Source organism: Chiloscyllium punctatum, chromosome 10 (genome assembly GCF_047496795.1).
Source record: "Chiloscyllium punctatum isolate Juve2018m chromosome 10, sChiPun1.3, whole genome shotgun sequence".
NCBI lineage: Eukaryota > Metazoa > Chordata > Chondrichthyes > Orectolobiformes > Hemiscylliidae > Chiloscyllium > Chiloscyllium punctatum.
The window spans coordinates 71,961,214-71,974,488 of record NC_092748.1 but is presented as its reverse complement, the minus strand read 5'-3'; positions in this window follow the sequence as shown (position 1 = coordinate 71,974,488).

Genomic DNA, 13,275 nt, shown 5'->3' with positions numbered 1-13,275 from the left:
CCTGCAAAATTAACAGTGGCTGAGATGTGACCTGTGAGCCATGCAGACTGATCACTGTAATGACAGTGTAATGGCATATTTACATTAAAATCTCAGCAGCTAATATGTGATTCAGAATTGGACGCTAAGTCTGGGGATTATTTAGTCTGGCCTTCTGGCCTCTCTGAATAGTTTTGCTTTTATACAAATCAGAAACTTTTCTATTCAAGATTTCTTGTGGACAGTACTTATTTGTCTTTCCTCCCAATTTCTTTCTTTTCATGTTTGACATTTAATTCCAAGAGCGAATATTTGTATTTTTGTCAGTTTCTTTCCTTCATTTTTCTGCTTCTATTTATGCCTGTTAACTTTTCTTAAATCATCTAATGTCATTATTTCACTTTCTGTTTCTCTTTTCACTCACACTCAGGTCCCTATTTTAACTACAGGAGAATTTTACACATGGCTGTGAGTAAGAAATTTAATTTACTCAGCTTACTCAGAAATGAGTTTTAGGGCATTTTAAATCAATAAAACACTAAAATCTGTCCACAATTACATAGGGCTAAATCTTACAATATTTCTTAAATATCAATGTTCTTGAGTTTCATAGAGGGTTTTTCTCTCTCAATACCTAACATGTTTTCTCTTTTTACATATCTCAAACTCACTTCATTAACTATCTACAATGCCTCTACAGTGTCCATCTCATCTGATGTTAGCATGATGCTACAAATTTCCGTAACGGGAAGGGCTCACCACTGGCCAGTTTTCCCATTATAGGCTGGCACCCCTGGCATTGACGCCATATTTAAAATCCATTTTTCAACCAATCAAGTCCTGGCATTCCAGAGGTGTTCTGCACAACAAATGGAAATTGGCACACTGTCTTGCAGATCAGGTTTTGGCAGCCCTGGTAGAGTCAGTGGTGAATGGAAGGATTTTCCCACGGGAATGTCAGAAAACTAGGACACCTGAACTTGCCAGTCTGTGATGTAGACACCCAGGGCAATGCCGGCTCCACAGTCTGAAGGAATGCACAGCTGTATATGAAGATGGTGAATGATCTTCTCCAATATGCCAGGGTAAGTGCCACCATCTTTGCTTTACTACCTCACACGCATTCTATTGTTGCTATTGCATCCAATTCCAACTACGGCTCATGCTCTACCACTGTTTCTTTTGCATTCAGCATTTTTATCACAAATTCCAACATGCCACTCGACCTTTGCATGACCTTTGTGCTGCCCTCCCACTCATTTGAGGAATCAAACCACCATTCTTCTACCAGCACCAGTGCTGACACCTACGCCACCCCCTTTCTCTCATTATAGGAGAAATCATCCCATAAGAAATAAGTATTGCTTTCAGTTACTCCCTGCACTTTATATATTCTACAATGCCTTTGTTGATTTTGCTCCCTTTGTACCTGTGAAGGCCAAATAACAGATACTAAGAGCCAGTGTTAATGCTGTGGAACAAAAAAGCCTCAGATGCACAAATAGGACTGAGCAATGACAGAATGCTATGCTGATAAAATTGTATGTCTCTTCAGATGTTTTGCAGATGGAGGATGTAGTTTCAGATTGGTGCACAAACAAATATTTATTTGTACAAAGATGCAGTAGAACTACCAACATAAGAAAAGATACCTTTTGCTTGGAGAAATTGCAGCTAGTGACACCCACATCTAGTGAATAATAGCAGTTAGTGGAATTTAAATTCAGTTTATAAAATTTGGAGCTGAATAGTATATTAGTCTTATACTAATTATTCTGGACTATGAAACTATCGTTATTTGTTGTAAAAGCCCATTTGCTTCATTAACAAGCTTAGGGGAAGAAGCCAGCCATCCTTGCTTGGTCTGGCTTACATGTGATTCCTGACTGTCAGCAAAGTGCTTGAGCCTTAACTACCATACAAACTGGCCTAACAAAACATTCAGTTCAAGGGCAATTGCAACATATGCTACCAGGCCAGTGCTGCCTTTTCCTCATGAAACAAGATAAAATAAAATTTTGAAAAAGCAAATGTAACAGAAGAGTTCAACATCTGGGGAATTTGCAGATAATTTCATTAATCATTTCAAAACATTCATGGAAAAATTGAATGTGGAGATTTTGAATTCAGAATTAATAAGAGATAAAATTGGTGTTGATACTGTGGACAAGTTTTTTTTGTCAGATTTAATGCACGTGCAATGACAATTTGACTTTGGAAAACGCTATTCACATTGTGCTGGAATATAAACAAAGTACTGCTCAGGCTGGAATGTGAAATAAAATCAGAAAGTTCTCAAGAATTTAATAGGTCTGGCAGCATCTTGGAGAAAACAAACAGCGCTAACATTTCAAGTCCAATATTAATCTTCCTTGGAACAGAATGTGCTGGAAGCAGAAACCAGGAAGAGTCAAAGGGAAATTCTGACAGGAGAAAAATATCCTTATCATTGGAGAGCAACAGAACCTATCTACTTTATAAGGTATAAACACCGAAAGACATGTGACAAGAGCATGAAGAGAAGGCGAAGGCCAAATAACAGATACTAAGAGCCAGTGTCAATGCTGTGGAACAAAAAAGCTTCAGATGCACAAATAGGACTGAGCAATGACAGAATGCTATGCTGATAAAATTGTATGTCTCTTCAGACGTTTTGCAGATGGAGGATGTAGTTTCAGATTGGTGCACAAACAAATATTTATTTGTGCAAAGATATTGATGCAGTAGAACTACCAACATTAGAAAAGATACCTTTTGCTTGGGGAAATTGCAGCTAGTGACACCCACACCTAATGAATAATATTTAAAAATATGCTTGCACATAAAAATGCATAAACTCATTGGAACTAGCAAAGATGTCCAAAGACTGAAAAAAATAGTACTGTGGAGTGGTTTTGAAGAAATCCTTCATTTTATGGATGCTTAATGAAAGACTCATTTTCTCAAGTGACAATAAATGAGAAATAATAATCACTTCATCAGCTCCTCCCTTTTTCTTCAGGTATAGAGTCGCCATGGTGACTCAGTGGTTAGCACAACTGCCTCACAATGCCAGGGACCCAGATTTGATTCCCACCTGAGGCGACTGTCTGTGTGGAGTTTGCACATTCTCCCCGTGTCTGTGTGGGTTTCCTCCAGGTGCTCCGGTTTCCTCCCAGAATCCAAAGATGTGCAGGTCAGGTGAATTGGCTATGCGAAATTGCCCATAGTGATAAGTGCATTAGTCAGAGGTAAATATAGAGTAGGGGAATGGGTCGGGGTGGGTCACTCTTCAGAAGGTCATTTGGATTTATTGGGCCGAAGGGCCTGTTTCCATACTGTGGGGAATCTAGTAAGAGTCACATTCTACTTTTCACAGTTCAGTTTATCACAATTGTTATACATCTTTCCTCGACTGAATTTACTTTGTGATTTTGAATGGTGAGAAAATAGCAGTCAATCAGGAACTTTGTTGAATTCTGATGTGAAAATCTATGCCTTTGAATGGTTCTGTCCATGTTTTGGTTTGGTTTGTGTAAATAGGGAAATGTTCTCAAACAGTATTAGTGATTATCACAGATTCAAGAATTGATCAAGATGTAACTGATTAATATTTTTTGAAGTGTTCAAAGGATATAAAAAAACTCACTCTATTGTGCCAGGATCCAAGCAACCGGAGACCCCTTCATTGACCTAAATATATAATTGAGCTTGTCTTTGTTGTATGTTGACTTTAGTAGCTGTTTTAATTACGCCCCCTCCCCAACCTGCCTATCACCTTCCCAGTTATCTATCCACCACCCCATCCTCCTATTTATCTCTCAGCCTCCTTTTCCCACATTCCTGATGAAGGGATTATGCCCAAAATATTGACTCTCCTCCTCCTCGGCTGCTGCATGACCTGCTGTGCTTTTGCAGCACCACACTTTTCAACTTTAATAGCTATTGCCAAAGGACACCACACTGACAGAATATGGGTGTCATGGACTGTTATAGTACTGTCCCTACTTCTGAGTCAGAGACATAGGTTCAAGTCCCACCTGCTCCAGAGGTGTGTAATAAAATCTCCGAACAGGTTGGTCAGAAAATATCTGCAAAATGAGCATCACACAGATTGAAATTTGAGTGATACAGAGATGGGAGGATGAACCAAACAGATGCAAATGAAGATATAGAGGTATTGAGTGTCTCCTGGAGATGAAAAAAAGGTCTTCCACTTGAAATAACTGTAAGTGGATCAAATAAATGAGCCCAGTGCAGTAGTTAAATCTATTCGATCCTAAATATCATAAACTGCTGTTTATTGTCACTTTAAAATGGCAAAACCCATAACAATAATTATAATACTTGCAATTTTATGGTTTCCTATCACATAAAATTGCTTCAAAGCACCTCATACAATTAATTACTTCACGAGTGCAGTGTCTGCTATATTTTAATCCATATAATAAAACAGGGCTAAATTGTAACTGAAAATTCTAGAAACAATTACAGTTGCACAAAATTATGCAGATAAATTGATGTCTGGACTTTGTGCTCTCAAGTTGAACTCAGGCGAAAATGATTAAAACAAAACTGACCAAACTATGGACGGATGGGCTGGAAAGTGCACATGAAAGCAAGATTACAAAGATGCTGATGTAAAAGGTGAGAGAGAGGAACAGGACCAATATTGATGCCATGCAAAAAGATTTGTGCAGATTTCTAGATGCCCTTTTTAAGCTTTTTGTTTGAATGTTTTGCAGCAGAAAGCAAGAAACAGGAGACATAATTAACGAAATACTTCCAAAAAAATGGTTGGCCATTTAGAAAGGAAAATCATTTGAAACCAGTTGCAATTTTCAACTGACCTTAGCTGAAAGTAACTAGATTCTAAGTTTAATTAGACTCGCAATAACTGACAGTTTTAATAGGAAACTAATTGAGATTCCTTGTCTATTTGGTATTGATATTTTGAGAGTAGGTGTACCTTTAACCAGTTGACTTGTTAACATTTCAACTAGGGCGAGTTGTTATGCAGGCATGTTTAAGTTGGAACCAGTTGGGTTTAACTAGGAGCAGTTAACATTTAGCTGATTCAACTAGAGACAGTTGTCATGCAGATTCTTTGAACTGGAACCAAATGTCACGTATGAAAATAATTGTTTCAACTGAAAGCAAACTGGTAGTCAATGTTTTTAATCAATCTGTTCTGGCATGTGATGATACATCCCTGGATCAAGTGAGAGTCAAGCCCAGGCCTTCTAGCTCAGAAGTAGGGACATTACCAATGCACTACATACATGCCCTGGCAATCTGGTTGTATATTTAGTTCAATCTCATCATGTGAAGCTAACTGGACTGATTTAACTCTAACTAGTGATCAGCTGAAAGAAATTTGGCCATTTAGAGAAACCATTACATGATTCCTTTTGCCAGAACAGGAGACTGTCAAGATTGCTTTTATACCTAACTTGTGTTTTTACACTCAATTGGTGTGGTGTTGAATATCAATTAATTCAGAAAATTTCAAATACATTATTTTGAGGGTTATTGGAAGACTCCCCTCTGAAAATGAAATTCTAAGCAAGGTGCATTTCATTGTTGTATTTATTGTTGATTATTTTAATGAAACATTACTTAAATTATGTGGCAATTTAAATAAGGATTCATACATTTCAAAATTTATATAAGAACATAGAAAACAAGAATTAAGGGCAGAAGTCAACTGCACTGTAGAAGCCTAAAATACAGCACAGGGATAACAGTGATCAAAGAAAGGTATGTTTGTGTGTTACAAGGAGTCATGTGCAGCTTCAAACTTTTCAAATTAACAGTGGTCCAATTCAAAACCAAATACTTTGGAAAATATGCAACATAACATCTGTCACTATCAATAATCTCCATTTAGTCACTACATCGTGAGGAGATACTGTTTGGATATTTGGAGAAATACCTATGAAACCCCTCAGATGTGAAATAAGCCTTGCAACCATCTCCTTTATTACAGCCACATCTTGGATCAACAGCTATTAAAAAATCATAGAAAATTCTGGAGAAATTCAGCAGGTTTTGGTTATTGTCAAATGATTAATAAAAAGCTTAAATAAAAGCAAAATACTGACGATTTTGGAAACAAACACAGAAAATACTGATCAAGAGAAAATGTCTCAAAATGGTAATTCTTTTTCTCTTGGCACAGACACTGCTGACCTATTGAGTTTCTCCAGTAGTTTACGGAATTTATTGCAGATTTCCAGCGTCTACAGTATTTTATTTTTATTTGAGCTCTTTAGTCCTCATTAGACATTGACCTTGAAATGTTAAGAAGCTCGTTGATTAAGTTATTAATTGGCTAATAAAATAATAAAATAATTTCTGTGCAGAGTTTCAGGTATTTATTATTGTATATTCAAGTACCTGCTGTGCTTTTGCATCATTCCACACATTTTACGACAGGCAGAAGATACGGAGGTTTGAACACACTCACTAACATGTTCAAGAACAGTTTCTCCCTGGTGTTGTTAGATTGATGAATGGAGTTTCTAACTTCAAATAACGTTGATCTTGTAAAGTTGATCTTGCTTTGTGCATCTCCTGTGCAGTTTATCCTGTATGCCTTACTTCGTCTAAGCACCCTATGATTCTATGTCTTTGTTTGCTATGATCTGGCTGTACAGCTCAAAAAACAATGCTTTCCACTGTACTTAGATGGAGGTGACTACAGTAAATCAAATCAAATCAAATCAAATGTTCTCTCACCTAATTAAAAGTTCTAGTTCAAAATTTCACTTCTTGAATAGTTAGCTCATTTTTCGTTTACATTACACTATAAAATATTTTCATCAACGTTGAGATTGCAACCTTGTCCAAAAAGAGTAAAACAAAATTGCATGAAAAGAAACTTGAGAAAATATTCTTATACTCTTTACATACCTGTTTCATTTGTCATAACCATTCCACTAAGCAAAAGAATGAATGGGTTCACAAAAGGCGCACCCTGCTTGAGATGGGGAGTGTGTTTGCACCTTTCTTCTATGTTGCATTCAGACGCATGTAACAATGCAGAATGCAAACAAATTCACTGGATATCATGAACGTATCACGTGCTGTCATCCTGGGAAAGCAGTGGACAGGATGGTCAAAATTAGTAGATGTCTATAATCATTAAAGTCAGATAGATAATAAAATGCTGTGAGATGTAGGTCGGGTACTGGGGAAAGGAAGAGTAATTAGGAGTGATAAATGACCTGTTGCATTTGTGAATTTGCACATATTCCATATCATACTGATTCCTCTCAGAATCTCATTAACTGCTTTCTATTGGGTGCTAGCAGACAATAACTTGATTTGTGGATCTCCTCAGTAGACAGTCAATTTGTCAGTGGGTCATCCCTAACTTCACCTGAGATTGATGAATATCTGTGATCCATTAAACTACCAAAATTTGTCATGAGATCCCAAAGACAAATAACAGAAAGGGAGTACCGGAAGAAATTAAAATGACATATGCAATGACTATTCTAAAGTTTGCCATGTTGAGATCGGGTTCTTGAATTTTTTGATTTTTTTTTAATTAGAGTCCCTACAGTGTGGAAAGCAGAAAGTTATTTCAATTGCCAGATTCTTCTTGGATCCTAATTTTGTGGTGTTTTCTCTGCTGGAACAGTTAGGTTCTCAATAAACAATGCTGGTTCGCACATAAGAATAAAAACCAGATTCAGGAGTAGGCAATTCACGCCTCAGGCCTGCTGCGCCATTTCACATGATCATGGCTGAATTCATTTCAGCCTCAATTTCCCTTTCCTGCCCACTCTCCATAATCATTCAACCCATTACTAATTAAAAATCTATCTCCTTTTTAAATTTACTCAATGTCCTGGCATTCATCATACTTTAGTGTATTTAGTTCCACAGATTCACAATCCTTTGAGAAAATTAATTTCTCCTCATCTTAGTTTAAATCTGCCACCCCTTTCTCCTAAACTATGACCTCTCATTCAAGATTGCCTGCATAAGGGAGCATCCTCTCCAAGGTGACTTTGCTAATCCTTTAGCATCTTATGTGCCTCAATTAAATTCACTCTCATTCTTCTAAACTTCAGAGAGAATATGCCTAAACTGCTCAATCTGTTTTCATGAGATATACCACATATCTCTGGAATTGCTTTATTTCTAATAACCCACCATGGAACTGACTCTAATTCATTAATTTTCTTCCTCAAGTAACTACAACTTGGAGGTGCCAGTTTTGGACTGGGGAGGGCAAAGCTAAAAATCGCATAACACCAGATTATGGCAAGATTTACATATCAAAGAACAGAAACCAACACATCCCAATCTAAAAGATGAAAAACATGATCTGAAATTGTTTAATGTATCATCACATTTCTATGACTCTGTACTCATTTGACTATAAATTCTATGTCTTATTATTCTCCACAACCACCTGATGAAGGAGCAGCACTTCGAAAGTGAGTGTTTCCAAATAAACCTGTTGGACCATAACCTGGTGTTGTGTGATTTTTAACTTTCTCAAATAAGGGAGCCAAAATTGAAGACAACATTGCAGGTGCAATTTCTGTAATGCCTTATACATTTGCAGCAAATACTTCATACATTTATAATCTCTTCCTTCAGCAATAAATGCCAAAATTCCACTTGTCTTCTTTACTACCTGCTGTATCTGCTTACTAGCTTTCTGTCATTCATGCACAAGGACATTCAAATCCCTCTGCACCAAAGCACTCTCAAGGTTTTCTACATTTAAATAATAGGTTGCCTTTCTATTTCTCCAACCAAAATCAATTAGCTCACACTTGTCCATATTAAACTTCAGTTGCCAAATTTTGGCCCATTCACCTAACATATCCACATCCACTTGTAAATGTCTTATTTCTTCAATGCAATTTATTTTCCACCTATTTTAGTGAGATCTGCAAATCTGACTATTGTACTTCCTATTCTAAGTCATGAACATAGATTGTATCATGTTGGGACCCAAGGACCAAACACTGTGGCACTCCACTCATTACATCTTGACAAACCTGAAAATATCCCATTTATCCCAACAGTCTGCTTTATATTGGTTGACCAATCCTCTATCCAAGTTAATAAATTACCCGTAACCCCATGTGATCTTGATAAATTACCCCAACTTCATGTGATGGTTGATCAGATAGAAGTTAAAAATCTGATGAAAAAGAGAGAAACAAAATTGACATAATTTTCATATTATCTGCTGAGCCTCAAATTAAATTCAAACTTCCAGCATTGCATTGGCATTACCTAATCTGGCTAAATCACATTCTCTCTTACAATGCAAAAATGAGTGACCATTAAATGTAATATGAATGTTAAATGTGTGAATGCATTTTGAGGGCATATGAGGTGAACTTACCAATTAGGAAACCACGCATAAAGAGTCAGAAGGTGAATTTATCATTTCTTACTGTTTTTTCCCTGACATTAATGTGTATCCCAGTGTGTTCCCACTCAATTTTGAGTTGTATCATTACAAACTCTAATGTTAGTTCAAAGTTTTGAATTATTTGTGGCAAAAACAAATCTGTCAGTCCTTGTATAATTGTTGTTTTTAAATTCCAGACTGCATTGTTTCACTTCACAACAACCAACTTTAGCTGGTTATTTTTGAGTCATAAGGATAAAACAACAACTTGGAAGAGATTCAGCCAAACAGTGTGCTAGGAGAATAGTTGTACCATATCCACAGGGACCTTATAGATCTGGAAGAACAACTCCAAAAATCATTTCTTTACTGAAAGGCAATTCTTTTTTTTAAATTCTAGAATGATTGTTTCTCATATGTGTCGGAGCTTAATCAAGGTCTTAAAAATGTAGGCGTTTGACCTAAGTTGATCCTTTTTTCTTATGTATTGTTTATTATGTATTTTATACTATACTAGCTAAGCCAGCATTCATTATCCATCCTGAATTGTCCTTGAGAAAGTGGAGTGAACTGCTTTCTTGAACAGCTGCAGTCATTGGAATATAGATTCATTCATAGTACTGTTAGAAAGTGAGTTCCAGGATTTTGACCCAGAGATCTTGAAGGAAGAGTGATATATTTCTAAGACAGGATTGTGTGTTGCTTGGAGGAGAATTTGCACACGATGGTGTTCCATTCATCTGCTGATCTCCTTCTATGTGGTAGAGGTTGCAGATTTGGAAGGTGCTGTCAAAAGAGTCTTGATGAACTGTTATATTACAGCTTGCAGATGTTACACAATGGTGCCATTATGTGTCTTGGTGAAGGAAATGAGTGTCTGCAGTTGTGGAGGGGGTGCTTTCAAGCAAACTACTTTGTCATGGATGCGAGCAAACTTTCTGAAGCAAGAAAAGTTCCATGAGCAAGAGAGTTCTTGCCATTTATTTTAGCAACTGTTACTGTACCCACAGGTGAGGTGCCGGAAGAGTGGAGGTTGGCAAACATGGTGCCACTGTTTAAGAAAGGTGGTAAGGACAAGTCAGGGAATTATAGACCAGTGAGCCTGACATCATTGGCAAGTTGTTGGAGGGAATCCTGATGGACAGGATGTCCATATATTTGGAAAGGCAAGGACTAATTAGGAACAGTCAACATGGCTTTATGCGTGGGAAATCATGTCTCACAAACTTGATTGAGTTTTTTGAAGAAGTAACAAAGAGGATTGATGAGGGCAGAACAGTAGATGCGATCCATATGGACGTCAGTAAGACATTTGACAAGGTTCCCCATGGGAGACTGGTGAGCAAGATTAGATCTCATGGAATACAGAGAGAACCTTGGAGTGCAGGTTCATAGCTCCTTGAAAGTGGAGTTGCAGTTTGATAGGATAGTGAAGATGACATTTAGTATGCTTTCCTTTATTGGTCAGAGTATTGAGTACAGGAGTTGGGAGGTCATGTTGCGGCTGTACAGGACAGTGGTTAGACCACTGTTGGAATATTGCATGCAATTCTGGTCTCCTTCCTATCAGAAAGATGTTGTGAAACTTGAAAGGGTTCAGAAAAGATTTACAAGGATGTTGCCAGGGTTGGAGGATATCGGCTATAGGGAGAAGTTGAAGAGGCTGGGGCTGTTTTCCCTGGATCGTCAGAGGCTGAGAGGTGACCTTATAGAGGCTTATAAAATTGTGATGAATAGGAAAAAATAGAGAAAGTATTTTCCCTGGTGTGGGGGAGTCCAGAACTCGAGGGCATAGGTTTAGGTGAGAGGGGAAAGGTATAAAAGAGACCTAAGGAGCAACATTTTCACACAGAGGGTGATATGTAAGTGGGTGGCATGGTGGCACAGTGGTTAGCACTGCTGCCTCACAGTGCCAGAGACCCGGGTTCAATTCCCGCCTCAGGCAACTGTCTGTGTGGAGTTTGCACATTCTCCCCGTGTCTGCATGGGTTTCCTCTGGGTGCTCTGGTTTCCTCCCACAGTCCAACAACATGCAGATTAGGTGAATTGACCATGCTAAATTGCCTGTAGTGTTAGGTATAGGGGAATGAGTCTGGGTGGGTTGCTCTTCGGAGGGTCGGTGTGGACTTATTGGGCTGAAGGGCCTGTTTTCACACTGTAAGTAATCTAAACTCGCCATTTGGATACAGAACTGGCTCAAAGGTAGAAGACAGAGGGTGGTGGTGGAGAGTTGCTTTTCAGACTGGAGGCCTGTAACCAGTGGAGTGCCACAAGGATTGGTGCTGGGTTATAAATTATTCGGATGTGAGCATAAGACGTATAATTAGTGAATTTGCTGATGACACCAAAATTGCGCCACCATTCAAGTTGGTAAAGTATGTTCTTATAAATCAATGCAATTTTCCTGTACTACCTCTATATCTTTTTATATCTTTAATATTTAGAAAATGATCAAATGTGTCTTGAATATACTTAGACTGGGCCTCCACGTGAAGATACTTAGGTGTGTAAAAATGCACTTTCTTACACTAAGTCAGAAGTCACACAACACCAGAGTTATTTGCAATCACAAGCTTTCAGAGTGTTGCTACTTCGTCTATAACCTGGTTTCATGTGACTTCTGACTTTGTCCATCCCAGTCCAACACTGGCACCTCCACATCACTTTTACAATTAGCGAGTAATAATAACCTGGAACTTAGTGATTACAAATGAGTGCAAGCAGAACAGATTGATGGTTTCAAAAGAAAAGTTTAGATGAGGAAAACAGACTTGCAGGGCTTCCAGGTTAGGCTGGTGAAATGGGACTGGCTGGAATACACTACTGAAAGTGCGGATGAACTCAGTTGATCAAATGGCTCTGAAAGGAAAGACTCTTTGAATTTGTCTCTAGAAAATAATCCTTTGAAATATCATTACCACAATATTTCATGGTTTTAAGGTGAAACAAAGTAGACAAGAAAGACAGCAAATCAAATGCTGAGAATTTTGGGGAAACTTAGCAGCTCTAGCAACAGCTGTGCAAACAGAAGCAGAGTTAATATTTTCAGTCTGGTATGACTCTTGTTCAGAACTGTTCTCCACAAAATAAACTATTTGCAACAAGTCCAACATTCTATGCCTTGGCTCGATCTCAAATGTTAATACCAATCCTTGATATGGACAGGATGCACAAATAGATAAATTCCTATGATCCACGAGGTAACAAACACATCAGTTGCAAACCAAAAATTTCAAACTGAAATATTGATCTTGCACATTTTGGGCTTAGCCGAGCAGAGTAGGTTCTGCAAGCTACATCAGCTAATGTCCAGCTGTAACAGCTCAAAAAGAATATCATCAACGAGTGGCCTGATCACATTCAACAGCTGCTTGAATGACTATGTCCTTTCATTTTATATGTTCACAGAATGAGAGCATCACTGGCTTGGCCAGTACTTTTTGCTTCCCCTAATTGCCCAGAGGGCAGTGAGCCACATTGCTGGTCATTCAGTGATGAACGAGGATACTCCAAGAATGTAACCTTCAAAAGATAACCAAATCATAACTTTGCAAGCTCTACATCAAGATATACAAGACCATGCTCAAGTAGGCCATAGATGCAGACAAAAAAAATAGAAAGATTGGTGCATTCAATATTGGCCTAGTATTAATAAGGACATAAATCAACTAATCAAGTCATTTGAAATAGATTATTTCCACTAATCTCAATGTTTGACAGAATATATCTGTCCACATCAGTTTTCTTCTGGTACAAAAGATCCTGCTATATGGGGTAGTGCTGAGGCAGGATGTCCTTTTCGACCAGGACCAGCAGTAGAAGCCCCCACAGCAGACCATACCAGCCTAGCTAAACGTTACCACCTTGACCAGGGCACTTTCAGTCATCTGGAGGCAAGCATAGCAATGTAAGAAGACAGTCAATGACCT